General features: G+C 45.2%; 19 non-coding genes across 19 annotated transcripts; 13 read left to right on the forward strand and 6 right to left on the reverse strand.

Annotated features, from left to right (window-relative positions):
- The first annotated feature begins 20 nt into the window (after window positions 1-20).
- TRNAL-UAG (transfer RNA leucine (anticodon UAG)) lies at window positions 21-102 on the forward strand. Its single transcript has one exon. It is a non-coding gene; the product is annotated as a tRNA-Leu (tRNA).
- A 4,445-nt stretch (window positions 103-4,547) lies between these two features.
- Window positions 4,548-4,619, reverse strand: TRNAQ-CUG (transfer RNA glutamine (anticodon CUG)). The gene has a single exon. It is a non-coding gene; the product is annotated as a tRNA-Gln (tRNA).
- Window positions 4,620-4,774: 155 nt separating this feature from the next.
- TRNAL-UAG (transfer RNA leucine (anticodon UAG)) lies at window positions 4,775-4,856 on the forward strand. The gene has a single exon. It is a non-coding gene; the product is annotated as a tRNA-Leu (tRNA).
- Window positions 4,857-9,301: 4,445 nt separating this feature from the next.
- Window positions 9,302-9,373, reverse strand: TRNAQ-CUG (transfer RNA glutamine (anticodon CUG)). The gene has a single exon. It is a non-coding gene; the product is annotated as a tRNA-Gln (tRNA).
- Window positions 9,374-9,528: 155 nt separating this feature from the next.
- Window positions 9,529-9,610, forward strand: TRNAL-UAG (transfer RNA leucine (anticodon UAG)). Its single transcript has one exon. It is a non-coding gene; the product is annotated as a tRNA-Leu (tRNA).
- A 286-nt stretch (window positions 9,611-9,896) lies between these two features.
- On the forward strand, window positions 9,897-9,978 carry TRNAL-AAG (transfer RNA leucine (anticodon AAG)). The gene has a single exon. It is a non-coding gene; the product is annotated as a tRNA-Leu (tRNA).
- A 1,788-nt stretch (window positions 9,979-11,766) lies between these two features.
- On the forward strand, window positions 11,767-11,848 carry TRNAL-UAG (transfer RNA leucine (anticodon UAG)). Its single transcript has one exon. It is a non-coding gene; the product is annotated as a tRNA-Leu (tRNA).
- Window positions 11,849-12,900: 1,052 nt separating this feature from the next.
- Window positions 12,901-12,972, reverse strand: TRNAQ-CUG (transfer RNA glutamine (anticodon CUG)). The gene has a single exon. It is a non-coding gene; the product is annotated as a tRNA-Gln (tRNA).
- A 154-nt stretch (window positions 12,973-13,126) lies between these two features.
- TRNAL-UAG (transfer RNA leucine (anticodon UAG)) lies at window positions 13,127-13,208 on the forward strand. Its single transcript has one exon. It is a non-coding gene; the product is annotated as a tRNA-Leu (tRNA).
- A 286-nt stretch (window positions 13,209-13,494) lies between these two features.
- On the forward strand, window positions 13,495-13,576 carry TRNAL-AAG (transfer RNA leucine (anticodon AAG)). Its single transcript has one exon. It is a non-coding gene; the product is annotated as a tRNA-Leu (tRNA).
- A 684-nt stretch (window positions 13,577-14,260) lies between these two features.
- On the reverse strand, window positions 14,261-14,332 carry TRNAQ-CUG (transfer RNA glutamine (anticodon CUG)). The gene has a single exon. It is a non-coding gene; the product is annotated as a tRNA-Gln (tRNA).
- Window positions 14,333-14,487: 155 nt separating this feature from the next.
- TRNAL-UAG (transfer RNA leucine (anticodon UAG)) lies at window positions 14,488-14,569 on the forward strand. The gene has a single exon. It is a non-coding gene; the product is annotated as a tRNA-Leu (tRNA).
- Window positions 14,570-14,855: 286 nt separating this feature from the next.
- TRNAL-AAG (transfer RNA leucine (anticodon AAG)) lies at window positions 14,856-14,937 on the forward strand. The gene has a single exon. It is a non-coding gene; the product is annotated as a tRNA-Leu (tRNA).
- A 264-nt stretch (window positions 14,938-15,201) lies between these two features.
- TRNAQ-CUG (transfer RNA glutamine (anticodon CUG)) lies at window positions 15,202-15,273 on the reverse strand. Its single transcript has one exon. It is a non-coding gene; the product is annotated as a tRNA-Gln (tRNA).
- A 155-nt stretch (window positions 15,274-15,428) lies between these two features.
- TRNAL-UAG (transfer RNA leucine (anticodon UAG)) lies at window positions 15,429-15,510 on the forward strand. The gene has a single exon. It is a non-coding gene; the product is annotated as a tRNA-Leu (tRNA).
- Window positions 15,511-15,796: 286 nt separating this feature from the next.
- TRNAL-AAG (transfer RNA leucine (anticodon AAG)) lies at window positions 15,797-15,878 on the forward strand. Its single transcript has one exon. It is a non-coding gene; the product is annotated as a tRNA-Leu (tRNA).
- Window positions 15,879-16,562: 684 nt separating this feature from the next.
- Window positions 16,563-16,634, reverse strand: TRNAQ-CUG (transfer RNA glutamine (anticodon CUG)). Its single transcript has one exon. It is a non-coding gene; the product is annotated as a tRNA-Gln (tRNA).
- A 155-nt stretch (window positions 16,635-16,789) lies between these two features.
- TRNAL-UAG (transfer RNA leucine (anticodon UAG)) lies at window positions 16,790-16,871 on the forward strand. Its single transcript has one exon. It is a non-coding gene; the product is annotated as a tRNA-Leu (tRNA).
- Window positions 16,872-17,157: 286 nt separating this feature from the next.
- TRNAL-AAG (transfer RNA leucine (anticodon AAG)) lies at window positions 17,158-17,239 on the forward strand. The gene has a single exon. It is a non-coding gene; the product is annotated as a tRNA-Leu (tRNA).
- The last annotated feature ends 110 nt before the right edge of the window (window positions 17,240-17,349 follow it).

The following is a 17,349-nucleotide window of genomic DNA, read 5'->3' on the forward strand; positions in this document are numbered from 1 at the left end:
GAAAAGCAGCAGTTGTGTGTGGTAGCGTGGCCGAGCGGTCTAAGGCGCTGGATTTAGGCTCCAGTCTCTTTGGAGGCGTGGGTTTGAATCCCACCGCTGCCATTAGCCACTTTTTGCTGTTTCCAGAGGGATAACGATTACACCTTTGATCCCTAGCGCTGAGCTAAAGCGTTTAATTCTCCCTTCAGAACTATTAAACGCTGACTGGGGGGAGGATAATAAAGCAAAGAAAGCAGACAGTGGGATGGATAGGTTAGAGAGGGGTCAGGACATAATGGCGGGTCGAGAGGAGTCCTGTGGGGGGAGGTTAAGAACAGTGGATAAGGAGATTCATGCGTTACAAACCAGCTGTAAAAATAAATGTAGCCCGAAAAATTGTAATCCCAGTAATTCAAAAAATTCCATTAGCCCCAATAACTCAATAACTACAATAAGCCCCATTAACTCAAAAAATACCGTTAGCCCCAATAACTTAAATAACAACGTTAGACGCAATAACGCAAAAAATCCCATTAGCCCCAATAACTTAAATAATAACGTTAGACCCAATAACTCAAAAAATCCCATTAGCCCCAATAACTTAAATAGTACAATTAGCCCTTATAACTCAAAAAATGACATTAACCCCAATAACTCTGAAAATCCCATTAGTGATACTATATGTGTAAAACTTCATGGAAATGTAAAGTGTATGTTCACAAATGCCAGAAGCCTAGCAAATAAAATGGGGGAGCTTGAGGCCTTGATACTGGAGGAACATATTGATATAGTTGGGGTCACTGAGACATGGCTGGACTCCTCGCATGACTGGGCTGTTAATCTGCAGGGGTTTACATTGTTTCGCAAGGATAGAATGAACAGAAAAGGTGGTGGAGTCTGTCTGTATGTAAGAAGTGGTATGAAAGTCAATGTGAACGATGCCATAGTGTGTGATGATTCTGAGGAGGTGGAATCACTGTGGGTAGAATTACAAAAGGAGGGAAATACTGAAAAAATAATATTTGGTGTAATTTACAGACCCCCTAATATCACTGAAGAGATAGAAGGTCGGCTGTATAAACAAATAGAGAGGGCCGCCCGGGCAGGTACAGTGGTAATAATGGGAGATTTTAACTATCCAGATATAGATTGGGGCCGGGGGTTGGCTAAAACTACAAAGGGGAGAAAATTCCTAAATTTATTGCAGGATAATTTTATGGGCCAGTTTGTGGAGGACCCAACAAGAAGTGATGCCTTGTTGGATCTGATCATTTCCAACAATGCAGAGCTGGTTGGTAATGTAACTGTGCGGGAAAACCTTGGGAATAGCGACCACAATATAGTTACTTTTGACTTAAAATGTAGAAAACAAAGACAGACGGGGGAAAGCAAAAACATATAACTTTAAAAAGGCAAACTTCCCTGGGTTGAGGGCTGCACTACAGGACATAGACTGGGGGGAGGTGTTCTCAAATGCTGATGCAGAAGGTAAATGGGACATCTTTAAATCGACTCTAAATAACTACACAGCTAAATATATACCAAAGGGGAACAAATATAAACGATTAAAACTAAATCCTACATGGCTGACAAATGAGGTTAAAAGAGCAATAAACAACAAAAAAATAGCCTTCAAAAAATACAAATCTGATGGGTCAGCTATATCATTTAAACAGTACAAGGAGCTTAATAAAATCTGTAAAAATGTAATAAAAACAGCAAAAATTCAAAATGAGAGACAGGTGGCCGAAGAAAGCAAAACTAATCCAAAATATTTTTTTAGATATATAAATACAAAAAAACCAAGGGCAGAGCATGTAGGACCCCTTAATAATGATAATGGGGAGGTTGTCACGGGCGATCAAGAGAAGGCGGAGCTACTGAATGGGTTCTTTAGTTCTGTATATACTATGGAAGAAGGAGCTGACATTGGCCAGGTCAGTGCTGGTAACACATCATATAATGTACTGAACTGGCTTAATGTAGAGATGGTACAAGGTAAGTTAAGTGATATAAATGTAAGCAAATCTCCAGGACCGGATGGACTACACCCAAGAGTTCTTAGAGAGGTAAGTTCAGTAATATCTGTACCCTTGTTCATGATATTTAGAGATTCTCTGGTGTCTGGTATTGTGCCAAGGGACTGGCGCAAGGCTAATGTGGTACCAATCTTCAAGAAGGGCTCTAGGTCTTCGCCAGGCAATTATAGACCGGTAAGTCTAACGTGCATTGTGGGTAAATTGTTTGAAGGACTTATAAGGGATTACATACAGGAATACATAGGGGATAATAGTATTATAAGTGATAGCCAGCATGGGTTTACTGAGGATAGAAGTTGTCAAACCAATCTAATTTGCTTTTATGAAGAGGTGAGTAGAAGCCTTGACAGAGGAATGGCTGTGGATATAGTGTTTCTGGATTTTGCCAAAGCGTTTGATACTGTCCCTCACAGACATCTGACAGGTAAGTTAAGGTCATTGGGCTTGGAAACTTTAGTTTGTAACTGGATTGAACACTGGCTCATGGATCGTACCCAGAGAGTGGTGGTAAATGATTCGTACTCTGATTGGTCCCCGGTTATTAGTGGTGTACCCCAAGGTTCAGTACTGGGCCCGCTGCTGTTTAATTTATTTATCAATGATATAGAGGATGGTATTAACAGCTCTGTTTCTATCTTTGCAGATGACACCAAGCTTTGTAGCACGGTACAGTCTATAGAGGATGTGCATAAGTTACAAGATGACTTGGATAGACTAAGTGTCTGGGCATCCACTTGGCAAATGAGGTTCAATGTGGATAAATGTAAAGTTATGCATCTGGGTACTAATAACCTGCATGCGTCGTATGTCTTAGGGGGGATTAAACTGGCAGAGTCACTGGTAGAGAAGGATCTGGGTGTACTTGTAGATCACAGACTACAAAATAGCATGCAATGTCAGGCTGCTGCTTCCAAAGCCGGCAGGATATTGTCATGTATAAAAAGAGGCATGGACTCGAGGGGCAGGGACATAATACTCCCCCTTTATAAAGCATTGGTACGGCCTCACCTGGAATATGCTGTTCAGTTTTGGTCGCCTGTTCATAAAAGGGACACTGCGGAGTTGGAAAGGGTGCAGAGACGCGCGACTAAACTAATATGGGGCATGGAACATCTTAGCTATGAGGAGCGATTAAAGGAGTTACAATTGTTTAGTCTTGAGAAGAGACGTTTAAGGGGAGATATGATAAACGTATATAAGTATATAAATGGCCCATACAAAAAATATGGAGAAAAACTGTTCCAGGTTAAACCCCCCAAAGGACGAGGGGGCACTCCCTCCGTCTGGAGAAGAAAAGGTTTAGTCTAAAGGGGCGGCACGCCTTCTTTACCGTGAGGACTGTGAATTTATGGAACGGTCTACCTCAGGAACGGGTCACAGCAGGAACAATTAACAGCTTTAAAGCAGGGTTAGATACAGTCCTGGAACAAAATAACATTAATGCTTATGCAGAATTATAAAACTACATCCCTTTCCCTTATCCCCTTACATCCTTCCCTTCAATCCCCTGGTTGGATTTGATGGACGTATGTCTTTTTTCAACCATACTAACTATGTAACTATGTAACTATGTAACTATGACCCTTTAAGGACATTACCATGGAGCAGCAGGCATAGGTTGTTCCTCGTTAGTATAGTTGTGAGTATTCCTGCCTGTCATGCAGGTAACCAGGCTCCGAATTCCCGAATGGGAAGCTATGCTTGTTTTGCCCTTTACTTAGGTCTATGTCCCCAGGTAGGGTCGGAAAGCTGCAACACCATGTGGTAGCGTGGCCGAGCGGTCTAAGGCGCTGAATTAAGGCTCCAGTCTCTTCGGGGGTGTGGGTGCGAATCCAACCGTTGCCATTGAGTAGCTTTTGCTTTTACTTGCTCTTTCAGCTCACGTTACATGCCCAGAATATGGATTGGTTGAGGCAGGTACCTGGCGCCAGCTAACTAATCAGCGCTTCCCCTTTTAATGCAGGAGAACCTCTCGTCCCTCTCTCAGTATGGGCGCTGTATTACCACCTGCTAAGATGTTGCGCGGACAATCTGGAATACAATCCTTGAGGAGGGATCCCCAGGGATCAGATGTACTCTGTGATGAATAGGGTGAACAGGAAGAACTACAAAACTGACCCTTGCTGTCTTGCCTTTATCCTTCCCTAGATCTGAAACATAGGCACAGAGCAGCGTACACCATAATCTGCACCGAGCTGCAAAAGCCAGGGATATTCACAGAGGTTAACCAATCAGGAAATCCACTCTATACTAGCCAGAGCTGGCACTGTTTCTGGAAGAAAGAGGCAATTTAACTTTATTTTCTAATCCTGGAGAACCCATATTTCTGGCATTATGGCTCCCGGGGGGATGTGAGTGCTCTGGGTTTCTTTGAGGCATGAGTTTTCATCCAAGTTCTCAACTAATTGCACCTTGGGGCGACAGAACACAAAGGTATGGAAGCAGCATTTATGGATTTGAAAAGCTCACATCTGGAAGAAGGTTAAATAATTTTAATACAGTACTGAGTAATGAGAGGAAAGTAAAGAAAGGTCCCACCGAGATTTGAACTTGGATCACTGGATTCAGAGTCCAGAGTGCTAACCATTACACCATGGAACCATTAAGTACCTTCACCTGCCACACTAAAACTTTTAATTCTTCCTCCAGATCTCCAGAAAACCGGGGTACGGTTCCCAGATGGGGTGGCTATGATTATTTCGCCCCTTACTTAGGTCTGCGTCCTCAGGTAGGGTTGAAAAGCAGCAGTTGTGTGTGGTAGCGTGGCCGAGCGGTCTAAGGCGCTGGATTTAGGCTCCAGTCTCTTTGGAGGCGTGGGTTTGAATCCCACCGCTGCCATTAGCCACTTTTTGCTGTTTCCAGAGGGATAACGATTACACCTTTGATCCCTAGCGCTGAGCTAAAGCGTTTAATTCTCCCTTCAGAACTATTAAACGCTGACTGGGGGGAGGATAATAAAGCAAAGAAAGCAGACAGTGGGATGGATAGGTTAGAGAGGGGTCAGGACATAATGGCGGGTCGAGAGGAGTCCTGTGGGGGGAGGTTAAGAACAGTGGATAAGGAGATTCATGCGTTACAAACCAGCTGTAAAAATAAATGTAGCCCGAAAAATTGTAATCCCAGTAATTCAAAAAATTCCATTAGCCCCAATAACTCAATAACTACAATAAGCCCCATTAACTCAAAAAATACCGTTAGCCCCAATAACTTAAATAACAACGTTAGACGCAATAACGCAAAAAATCCCATTAGCCCCAATAACTTAAATAATAACGTTAGACCCAATAACTCAAAAAATCCCATTAGCCCCAATAACTTAAATAGTACAATTAGCCCTTATAACTCAAAAAATGACATTAACCCCAATAACTCTGAAAATCCCATTAGTGATACTATATGTGTAAAACTTCATGGAAATGTAAAGTGTATGTTCACAAATGCCAGAAGCCTAGCAAATAAAATGGGGGAGCTTGAGGCCTTGATACTGGAGGAACATATTGATATAGTTGGGGTCACTGAGACATGGCTGGACTCCTCGCATGACTGGGCTGTTAATCTGCAGGGGTTTACATTGTTTCGCAAGGATAGAATGAACAGAAAAGGTGGTGGAGTCTGTCTGTATGTAAGAAGTGGTATGAAAGTCAATGTGAACGATGCCATAGTGTGTGATGATTCTGAGGAGGTGGAATCACTGTGGGTAGAATTACAAAAGGAGGGAAATACTGAAAAAATAATATTTGGTGTAATTTACAGACCCCCTAATATCACTGAAGAGATAGAAGGTCGGCTGTATAAACAAATAGAGAGGGCCGCCCGGGCAGGTACAGTGGTAATAATGGGAGATTTTAACTATCCAGATATAGATTGGGGCCGGGGGTTGGCTAAAACTACAAAGGGGAGAAAATTCCTAAATTTATTGCAGGATAATTTTATGGGCCAGTTTGTGGAGGACCCAACAAGAAGTGATGCCTTGTTGGATCTGATCATTTCCAACAATGCAGAGCTGGTTGGTAATGTAACTGTGCGGGAAAACCTTGGGAATAGCGACCACAATATAGTTACTTTTGACTTAAAATGTAGAAAACAAAGACAGACGGGGGAAAGCAAAAACATATAACTTTAAAAAGGCAAACTTCCCTGGGTTGAGGGCTGCACTACAGGACATAGACTGGGGGGAGGTGTTCTCAAATGCTGATGCAGAAGGTAAATGGGACATCTTTAAATCGACTCTAAATAACTACACAGCTAAATATATACCAAAGGGGAACAAATATAAACGATTAAAACTAAATCCTACATGGCTGACAAATGAGGTTAAAAGAGCAATAAACAACAAAAAAATAGCCTTCAAAAAATACAAATCTGATGGGTCAGCTATATCATTTAAACAGTACAAGGAGCTTAATAAAATCTGTAAAAATGTAATAAAAACAGCAAAAATTCAAAATGAGAGACAGGTGGCCGAAGAAAGCAAAACTAATCCAAAATATTTTTTTAGATATATAAATACAAAAAAACCAAGGGCAGAGCATGTAGGACCCCTTAATAATGATAATGGGGAGGTTGTCACGGGCGATCAAGAGAAGGCGGAGCTACTGAATGGGTTCTTTAGTTCTGTATATACTATGGAAGAAGGAGCTGACATTGGCCAGGTCAGTGCTGGTAACACATCATATAATGTACTGAACTGGCTTAATGTAGAGATGGTACAAGGTAAGTTAAGTGATATAAATGTAAGCAAATCTCCAGGACCGGATGGACTACACCCAAGAGTTCTTAGAGAGGTAAGTTCAGTAATATCTGTACCCTTGTTCATGATATTTAGAGATTCTCTGGTGTCTGGTATTGTGCCAAGGGACTGGCGCAAGGCTAATGTGGTACCAATCTTCAAGAAGGGCTCTAGGTCTTCGCCAGGCAATTATAGACCGGTAAGTCTAACGTGCATTGTGGGTAAATTGTTTGAAGGACTTATAAGGGATTACATACAGGAATACATAGGGGATAATAGTATTATAAGTGATAGCCAGCATGGGTTTACTGAGGATAGAAGTTGTCAAACCAATCTAATTTGCTTTTATGAAGAGGTGAGTAGAAGCCTTGACAGAGGAATGGCTGTGGATATAGTGTTTCTGGATTTTGCCAAAGCGTTTGATACTGTCCCTCACAGACATCTGACAGGTAAGTTAAGGTCATTGGGCTTGGAAACTTTAGTTTGTAACTGGATTGAACACTGGCTCATGGATCGTACCCAGAGAGTGGTGGTAAATGATTCGTACTCTGATTGGTCCCCGGTTATTAGTGGTGTACCCCAAGGTTCAGTACTGGGCCCGCTGCTGTTTAATTTATTTATCAATGATATAGAGGATGGTATTAACAGCTCTGTTTCTATCTTTGCAGATGACACCAAGCTTTGTAGCACGGTACAGTCTATAGAGGATGTGCATAAGTTACAAGATGACTTGGATAGACTAAGTGTCTGGGCATCCACTTGGCAAATGAGGTTCAATGTGGATAAATGTAAAGTTATGCATCTGGGTACTAATAACCTGCATGCGTCGTATGTCTTAGGGGGGATTAAACTGGCAGAGTCACTGGTAGAGAAGGATCTGGGTGTACTTGTAGATCACAGACTACAAAATAGCATGCAATGTCAGGCTGCTGCTTCCAAAGCCGGCAGGATATTGTCATGTATAAAAAGAGGCATGGACTCGAGGGGCAGGGACATAATACTCCCCCTTTATAAAGCATTGGTACGGCCTCACCTGGAATATGCTGTTCAGTTTTGGTCGCCTGTTCATAAAAGGGACACTGCGGAGTTGGAAAGGGTGCAGAGACGCGCGACTAAACTAATATGGGGCATGGAACATCTTAGCTATGAGGAGCGATTAAAGGAGTTACAATTGTTTAGTCTTGAGAAGAGACGTTTAAGGGGAGATATGATAAACGTATATAAGTATATAAATGGCCCATACAAAAAATATGGAGAAAAACTGTTCCAGGTTAAACCCCCCAAAGGACGAGGGGGCACTCCCTCCGTCTGGAGAAGAAAAGGTTTAGTCTAAAGGGGCGGCACGCCTTCTTTACCGTGAGGACTGTGAATTTATGGAACGGTCTACCTCAGGAACGGGTCACAGCAGGAACAATTAACAGCTTTAAAGCAGGGTTAGATACAGTCCTGGAACAAAATAACATTAATGCTTATGCAGAATTATAAAACTACATCCCTTTCCCTTATCCCCTTACATCCTTCCCTTCAATCCCCTGGTTGGATTTGATGGACGTATGTCTTTTTTCAACCATACTAACTATGTAACTATGTAACTATGTAACTATGACCCTTTAAGGACATTACCATGGAGCAGCAGGCATAGGTTGTTCCTCGTTAGTATAGTTGTGAGTATTCCTGCCTGTCATGCAGGTAACCAGGCTCCGAATTCCCGAATGGGAAGCTATGCTTGTTTTGCCCTTTACTTAGGTCTATGTCCCCAGGTAGGGTCGGAAAGCTGCAACACCATGTGGTAGCGTGGCCGAGCGGTCTAAGGCGCTGAATTAAGGCTCCAGTCTCTTCGGGGGTGTGGGTGCGAATCCAACCGTTGCCATTGAGTAGCTTTTGCTTTTACTTGCTCTTTCAGCTCACGTTACATGCCCAGAATATGGATTGGTTGAGGCAGGTACCTGGCGCCAGCTAACTAATCAGCGCTTCCCCTTTTAATGCAGGAGAACCTCTCGTCCCTCTCTCAGTATGGGCGCTGTATTACCACCTGCTAAGATGTTGCGCGGACAATCTGGAATACAATCCTTGAGGAGGGATCCCCAGGGATCAGATGTACTCTGTGATGAATAGGGTGAACAGGAAGAACTACAAAACTGACCCTTGCTGTCTTGCCTTTATCCTTCCCTAGATCTGAAACATAGGCACAGAGCAGCGTACACCATAATCTGCACCGAGCTGCAAAAGCCAGGGATATTCACAGAGGTTAACCAATCAGGAAATCCACTCTATACTAGCCAGAGCTGGCACTGTTTCTGGAAGAAAGAGGCAATTTAACTTTATTTTCTAATCCTGGAGAACCCATATTTCTGGCATTATGGCTCCCGGGGGGATGTGAGTGCTCTGGGTTTCTTTGAGGCATGAGTTTTCATCCAAGTTCTCAACTAATTGCACCTTGGGGCGACAGAACACAAAGGTATGGAAGCAGCATTTATGGATTTGAAAAGCTCACATCTGGAAGAAGGTTAAATAATTTTAATACAGTACTGAGTAATGAGAGGAAAGTAAAGAAAGGTCCCACCGAGATTTGAACTCGGATCACTGGATTCAGAGTCCAGAGTGCTAACCATTACACCATGGAACCATTAAGTACCTTCACCTGCCAAACTAAAACTTTTAATTCTTCCTCCAGATCTCCAGAAAACCGGGGTACGGTTCCCAGATGGGGTGGCTATGATTATTTCGCCCCTTACTTAGGTCTGCGTCCTCAGGTAGGGTTGAAAAGCAGCAGTTGTGTGTGGTAGCATAGCCGAGCGGTCTAAGGCGCTGGATTTAGGCTCCAGTCTCTTTGGAGGCGTGGGTTCGAATCCCACCGCTGCCATTAGGCACTTTTTGCTGTTTCCAGAGGGATAACGAGATTACACCTTTGATCCCTAGCGCTGAGCTAAAGTGATTAGTTCTCCCTCCAGAACTATTAAACGCTGACCCTTTAAGGACATTACCATGGAGCAGCAGGCATAGGTTGTTCCTCGTTAGTATAGTTGTGAGTATTCCTGCCTGTCATGCAGGTGACCAGGCTCCGAATTCCCGAAGGGGAAGCTATGCTTGTTTTGCCCTTTACTTAGGTCTGTGTCCCCAGGTAGGGTCGGAAAGCTGCAACACCATGTGGTAGCGTGGCCGAGCGGTCTAAGGCGCTGGATTAAGGCTCCAGTCTCTTCGGGGGCGTGGGTTTGAATCCCACTGTTGCCATTGAGTAGCTTTTGCTTTTACTTGCTCTTTCAGCTCACGTTACATGCCCAGAATATGGATTGGTTGAGGCAGGTACCTGGCGCAAGCTAACTAATCAGCGCTTCCCCTTTTAATGCAGGAGAACCTCTCGTCCCTCTCTCAGTATGGGCGCTGTATTACCACCTGCTAAGATGTTGCGCGGACAATCTGGAATACAATCCTTGAGGAGGGATCCCCAGGGATCAGATGTACTCTGTGATGAATAGGGTGAACAGGAAGAACTACAAAACTGACCCTTGCTGTCTTGCCTTAATCCTTCCCTAGATCTGAAACATAGGCACAGAGCAGTGTACACCATAATCTGCACCGAGCTGCAAAAGCTGCAAAAGCTGCAAAAGCCAGGGATATTCACAGAGGTTAACCAATCAGGAAATCCACTCTATACTAGCCAGAGCTGGCACTGTTTCTGGAAGAAAGAGGCAATTTAACTTTATTTTCTAATCCTGGATAACGTGGCCGAGCGGTCTAAGGCGCTGGATTTTGGCTCCAGTCTCTTTGGAGGCGTGGGTTCGAATCCCACTGCAGCCATTAGGCACTTTTTGCTGTTTCCAGAGGGATAACGAGATTACACCTTTGATCCCTAGCGCTGAGCTAAAGCGATTAATTCTCCCTCCAGAACTATTAAACGCTGACCCTTTAAGGACATTACCATGGAGCAGCAGGCATACGTTGTTCCTCGTTGGAATAGTTGTGAGTATTCCTGCCTGTCATGCAGGTGACCAGGGTCCGAATTCCCGAAGGGGAAGCTATGCTTGTTTTGCCCTTTACTTAGGTCTGTAAGGACTGGATTAAGGCTCCAGTCTCTTCGGGGGCGTGGGTTCGAATCCCACCGTTGCCATTGAATAGCTTTTGCTTTTACTTGCTTTTTCAGCTCACGTTACATGCCCAGAATATCGATTGGTTGAGGCAGGTACCTGGCGCCAGCTAACTAATCAGCGCTTCCCCTTTCAATGCAGGAGAACCTCTCGTCCCTCTCTCAGTATGGGCGCTGTATTACCACCTGCTAAGATGTTGCGCGGACAATCTGGAATACAATCCTTGAGGAGGGATCCCCAGGGATCAGATGTACTCTGTGATGAATAGGGTGAACAGGAAGAACTACAAAACTGACCCTTGCTGTCTTGCCTTAATCCTTCCCTAAATCTGAAACATAGGCACAGAGCAGCGTACACCATAATCTGCACCGAGCTGCAAAAGCCAGGGATATTCACAGAGGTTAACCAATCAGGAACTCCACTCTATACTAGCCAGAGCTCGCACTGTTTCTGGAAGAAAGAGGCATTTTAACTTTATTTTCTAATCCTGGTTAACACATTTGTCTGGCATTATGGCTCCCGGGGGGATGTGAGTGCTCTGGGTTTCTTTGAGGCATGAGTTTTCATCCAAGTTCTCAACTAATTGCACCTTAGGGCGACAGAACACAATGGTATGGAAGCAGCATTTATGGATTTGAAAAGCTCACATCTGGAAGAAGGTTAAATAATTTTAATACAATACTGAGTAATGAGAGGAAAGTAAAGAAAGGTCCCAATGAGATTTGAACTTGGATCACTGGATTCAGAGTCCAGAGTGCTAACCATTACACCACGGAACCATTAAGTACCTTCACCTGCCACACTAAAACTTTTAATTCTTCCTCCAGATCTCCAGAAAACCGGGGTACGGTTCCCAGATGGGGTGGCTATGATTATTTCGCCCCTTACTTAGGTCTGCGTCCTCAGGTAGGGTTGAAAAGCAGCAGTTGTGTGTGGTAGCGTGGCCGAGCGGTCTAAGGCACTGGATTTAGGCTCCAGTCTCCTTGGAGGCGTGGGTTCGAATCCCACCGCTGCCATTAGGCACTTATTGCTGTTTCCAGAGGGATAATGAGATTACACCTTTGATCCCTAGCGCTGAGCTAAAGCGATTAATTCTCCCTCCAGAACTATTAAACGCTGACCCTTTAAGGACATTACCATGGACCAGCAGGCATACATTGTTCCTCGTTAGTATAGTTGTGAGTATTCCTGCCTGTCATGCAGGTGACCAGGCTCTGAATTCCCGAAGGGGAAGCTATGCTTGTTTTGCCCTTTACTTAGGTCTGTGTCCCCAGGTAGGGTCGGAAAGCTGCAACATCATGTGGTAGCGTGGCCGAGCGGTCTAAGGCGCTGAATTAAGGCTCCAGTCTCTTCGGGGGTGTGGGTGCGAATCCAACCGTTGCCATTGAGTAGCTTTTGCTTTTACTTGCTCTTTCAGCTCACGTTACATGCCCAGAATATGGATTGGTTGAGGCAGGTACCTGGCGCCAGCTAACTAATCAACGCTTCCCCTTTCAATGCAGGAGAACCTCTCGTCCCTCTCTCAGTATGGGCGCTGTATTACCACCTGCTAAGATGTTGCGCGGACAATCTGGAATACAATCCTTGAGGAGGGATCCCCAGGGATCAGATGTACTCTGTGATGAATAGGGTGAACAGGAAGAACTACAAAACTGACCCTTGCTGTCTTGCCTTAATCCTTCCCTAGATCTGAAACATAGGCACAGAGCAGCGTACACCATAATCTGCACCGAGCTGCAAAAGCCAGGGATATTCACAGAGGTTAACCAATCAGGAAATCCACTCTATACTAGCCAGAGCTGGCACTGTTTCTGGAAGAAAGAGGCAATTTAACTTTATTTTCTAATCCTGGATAACCCATATTCCTGGCATTATGGCTCCCGGGGGGATGTGAGTGCTCTGGGTTTCTTTGAGGCATGAGTTTTCATCCAAGTTCTCAACTAATTGCACCTTGGGGCGACAGAACACAATGGTATGGAAGCAGCATTTATGGATTTGAAAAGCTCACATCTGGAAGAAGGTTAAATAATTTTAATACAGTACTGAGTAATGGGAGGAAAGTAAAGAAAGATCCCACCGAGATTTGAACTCGGATCACTGGATTCAGAGTCCAGAGTGCTAACCATTACACCATGGAACCATTAAGTACCTTCACCTGCCACACTAAAACTTTTAATTCTTCCTCCAGATCTCCAGAAAACAGGGGACGGTTCCCAGATGGGGTGGCTATGATTATTTCGCCCCTTACTTAGGTCTGCGTCCTCAGGTAGGGTTGAAAAGCAGCAGTTGTGTGTGGTAGCGTGGCCGAGCGGTCTAAGGTGCTGGATTTAGGCTCCAGTCTCCTTGGAGGCGTGTGTTCGAATCCCACCGCTGCCATTAGGCACTTTTTGCTGTTTCCAGAGGGATAACGAGATTACACCTTTGATCCCTAGCGCTGAGCTAAAGCGATTAATTCTCCCTCCAGAACTATTAAACGCTGACCCTTTAAGGACATTACCATGGAGCAGCAGGCATAGGTTGTTCCTCGTTAGTATAGTTGTGAGTATTCCTGCCTGTCATGCAGGTGACCAGGCTCCGAATTCCCGAAGGGGAAGCTATGCTTGTTTTGCTCTTTACTTAGGTCTGTGTCCCCAGGTAGGGTCGGAAAGCTGCCACACCATGTGGTAGCGTGGCCGAGCGGTCTAAGGCGCTGGATTAAGGCTCCAGTCTCTTCGGGGGCGTGGGTTCGAATCCCAATGTTGCCATTGAGTAGCTTTTGCTTTTACTTGCTCTTTCAGCTCACGTTACATGCCCAGAATATGGATTGGTTGAGGCAGGTACCTGGCGCCAGCTAACTAATCAGCGCTTCCCCTTTCAATGCAGGAGAACCTCTCGTCCCTCTCTCAGTATGGGCGCTGTATTACCACCTGCTAAGATGTTGCGCGGACAATCGGGAATACAATCCTTGAGGAGGGATCCCCAGGGATCAGATGTACTCTGTGATGAATAGGGTGAACAGGAAGAACTACAAAACTGACCCTTGCTGTCTTGCCTTAATCCTTCCCTAGATCTGAAACATAGGCACAGAGCAGCGTACACCATAATCTGCACCGAGCTGCAAAAGCCAGGGATATTCACAGAGGTTAACCAATCAGGAAATCCACTCTATACTAGCCAGAGCTGGCACTGTTTCTGGAAGAAAGAGGCAATTTAACTTTATTTTCTAATCCTGGATAACCCATATTTCTGGCATTATGGCTCCCGGGGGGATGTGAGTGCTCTGGGTTTCTTTGAGGCATGAGTTTTCATCCAAGTTCTCAACTAATTGCACCTTGGGGCGACAGAACACAAAGGTATGGAAGCAGCATTTATGGATTTGAAAAGCTCACATCTGGAAGAAGGTTAAATAATTTTAATACAGTACTGAGTAATGAGAGGAAAGTAAAGAAAGGTCCCACCGAGATTTGAACTCGGATCACTGGATTCAGAGTCCAGAGTGCTAACCATTACACCATGGAACCATTAAGTACCTTCACCTGCCACACTAAAACTTTTAATTCTTCCTCCAGATCTCCAGAAAACCGGGGTACGGTTCCCAGATGGGGTGGCTATGATTATTTCGCCCCTTACTTAGGTCTGCGTCCTCAGGTAGGGTTGAAAAGCAGCAGTTGTGTGTGGTAGCGTGGCCGAGCGGTCTAAGGCGATGGATTTAGGCTCCAGTCTCTTTGGAGGCGTGGGTTCGAATCCCACCGCTGCCATTAGGCACTTTTTGCTGTTTCCAGAGGTATAACGAGATTACACCTTTGATCCCTAGCGCTGAGCTAAAGCGATTAATTCTCCCTTCAGAACTATTAAACGCTGACCTTTTAAGGACATTACCATGGAGCAGCAGGCATAGGTTGTTCCTCGTTAGTATAGTTGTGAGTATTCCTGCCTGTCATGCAGGTGACCAGGCTCCGAATTCCCGAAGGGGAAGCTATGCTTGTTTTGCCCTTTACTTAGGTCTGTGTCCCCAGGTAGGGTCGGAAAGCTGCAACACCATGTGGTAGCGTGGCCGAGCGGTCTAAGGCGCTGGATTAAGGCTCCAGTCTCTTCGGGGGCGTGGGTTCGAATCCCACCGTTGCCATTGAGTAGCTTTTGCTTTTACTTGCTCTTTCAGCTCACGTTACATGCCCAGAATATGGATTGGTTGAGGCAGGTACCTGGCGCCAGCTAACTAATCAGCGCTTCCCCTTTTAATGCGTTTTCATCCAAGTTCTCAACTAATTGCACCTTGGGGCGACAGAACACAAAGGTATGGAAGCAGCATTTATGGATTTGAAAAGCTCACATCTGGAAGAAGGTTAAATAATTTTAATACAGTACTGAGTAATGAGAGGAAAGTAAAGAAAGGTCCCACCGAGATTTGAACTCGGATCACTGGATTCAGAGTCCAGAGTGCTAACCATTACACCATGGAACCATTAAGTACTTTCACCTGCCACACTAAAACTTTTAATTCTTCCTCCAGATCTCCAGAAAACCGGGGTACGGTTCCCAGATGGGGTGGCTATGATTATTTCGCCCCTTACTTAGGTCTGCGTCCTCAGGTAGGGTTGAAAAGCAGCAGTTGTGTGTGGTAGCGTGGCCGAGCGGTCTAAGGCGCTGGATTTAGGCTCCAGTCTCTTTGGAGGCGTGGGTTCGAATCCCACCGCTGCCATTAGGCACTTTTTGCTGTTTCCAGAGGTATAACGAGATTACACCTTTGATCCCTAGCGCTGAGCTAAAGCGATTAATTCTCCCTTCAGAACTATTAAACGCTGACCCTTTAAGGACATTACCATGGAGCAGCAGGCATAGGTTGTTCCTCGTTAGTATAGTTGTGAGTATTCCTGCCTGTCATGCAGGTGACCAGGCTCCGAATTCCCGAAGGGGAAGCTATGCTTGTTTTGCCCTTTACTTAGGTCTGTGTCCCCAGGTAGGGTCGGAAAGCTGCAACACCATGTGGTAGCGTGGCCGAGCGGTCTAAGGCGCTGGATTAAGGCTCCTGTCTCTTCGGGGGCGTGGGTTCGAATCCCACCGTTGCCATTGAGTAGCTTTTGCTTTTACTTGCTCTTTCAGCTCACGTTACATGCCCAGAATATGGATTGGTTGAGGCAGGTACCTGGCGCCAGCTAACTAATCAGCGCTTCCCCTTTCAATGCAGGAGAACCTCTCGTCCCTCTCTCAGTATGGGCGCAGTATTACCACCTGCTAAGATGTTGCGCGGACAATCTGGAATACAATCCTTGAGGAGGGATCCCCAGGGATCAGATATACTCTGTGATGAATAGGGTGAACAGGAAGAACTACAAAACTGACCCTTGCTGTCTTGCCTTAATCCTTCCCTAGATCTGAAACATAGGCACAGAGCAGCGTACACCATAATCTGCACCGAGCTGCAAAAGCCAGGGATATTCACAGAGGTTAACCAATCAGGAAATCCACTCTATACTAGCCAGAGCTGGCACTGTTTCTGGAAGAAAGAGGCAATTTAACTTTATTTTCTAATCCTGGATAACCCATATTTCTGGCATTATGGCTCCCGGGGGGATGTGAGTGCTCTGGGTTTCTTTGAGGCATGAGTTTTCATCCAAGTTCTCAACTAATTGCACCTTGGGGCGACAGAACACAATGGTATGGAAGCAGCATTTATGGATTTGAAAAGCTCACATCTGGAAGATTGTTAAATAATTTTAATACAGTACTGAGTAATGGGAGGAAAGTAAAGAAAGGTCCCACCGAGATTTGAACTCGGATCACTGGATTCAGAGTCCAGAGTGCTAACCATTACACCATGGAACCATTAAGTACCTTCACCTGCCACACTAAAACTTTTAATTCTTCCTCCAGATCTCCAGAAAACCGGGGTACGGTTCCCAGATGGGGTGGCTATGATTATTTCGCCCCTTACTTAGGTCTGCGTCCTCAGGTAGGGTTGAAAAGCAGCAGTTGTGTGTGGTAGCGTGGCCGAGTGGTCTAAGGCGCTGGATTTAGGCTCCAGTCTCCTTGGAAGCGTGGGTTCGAATCCCACCGCTGCCATTAGGCACTTTTTGCTGTTTCCAGAGGGATAACGAGATTACACCTTTGATCCCTAGCGCTGAGCTAAAGCGATTAATTCTCCCTCCAGAACTATTAAACGCTGACCCTTTAAGGACATTACCATGGAGCAGCAGGCATAGGTTGTTCCTCGTTAGTATAGTTGTGAGTATTCCTGCCTGTCATGCAGGTGACCAGGCTCCGAATTCCCGAAGGGGAAGCTATGCTTGTTTTGCCCTTTACTTAGGTCTGTGTCCCCAGGTAGGGTCGGAAAGCTGCAACACCATGTGGTAGCGTGGCCGAGCGGTCTAAGGCGCTGGATTAAGGCTCCAGTCTCTTCGGGGGCGTGGGTTCGAATCCCACCGTTGCCATTGAGTAGCTTTTGCTTTTACTTGCTCTTTCAGCTCACGTTACATGCCCAGAATATGGATTGGTTGAGGCAGGTACCTGGCGCCAGCTAACTAATCAGCGCTTCCCCTTT

The sequence above is a fragment of the Hyla sarda genome, chromosome 4 (genome assembly GCF_029499605.1).
Source record: "Hyla sarda isolate aHylSar1 chromosome 4, aHylSar1.hap1, whole genome shotgun sequence".
Taxonomy (NCBI): domain Eukaryota; kingdom Metazoa; phylum Chordata; class Amphibia; order Anura; family Hylidae; genus Hyla; species Hyla sarda.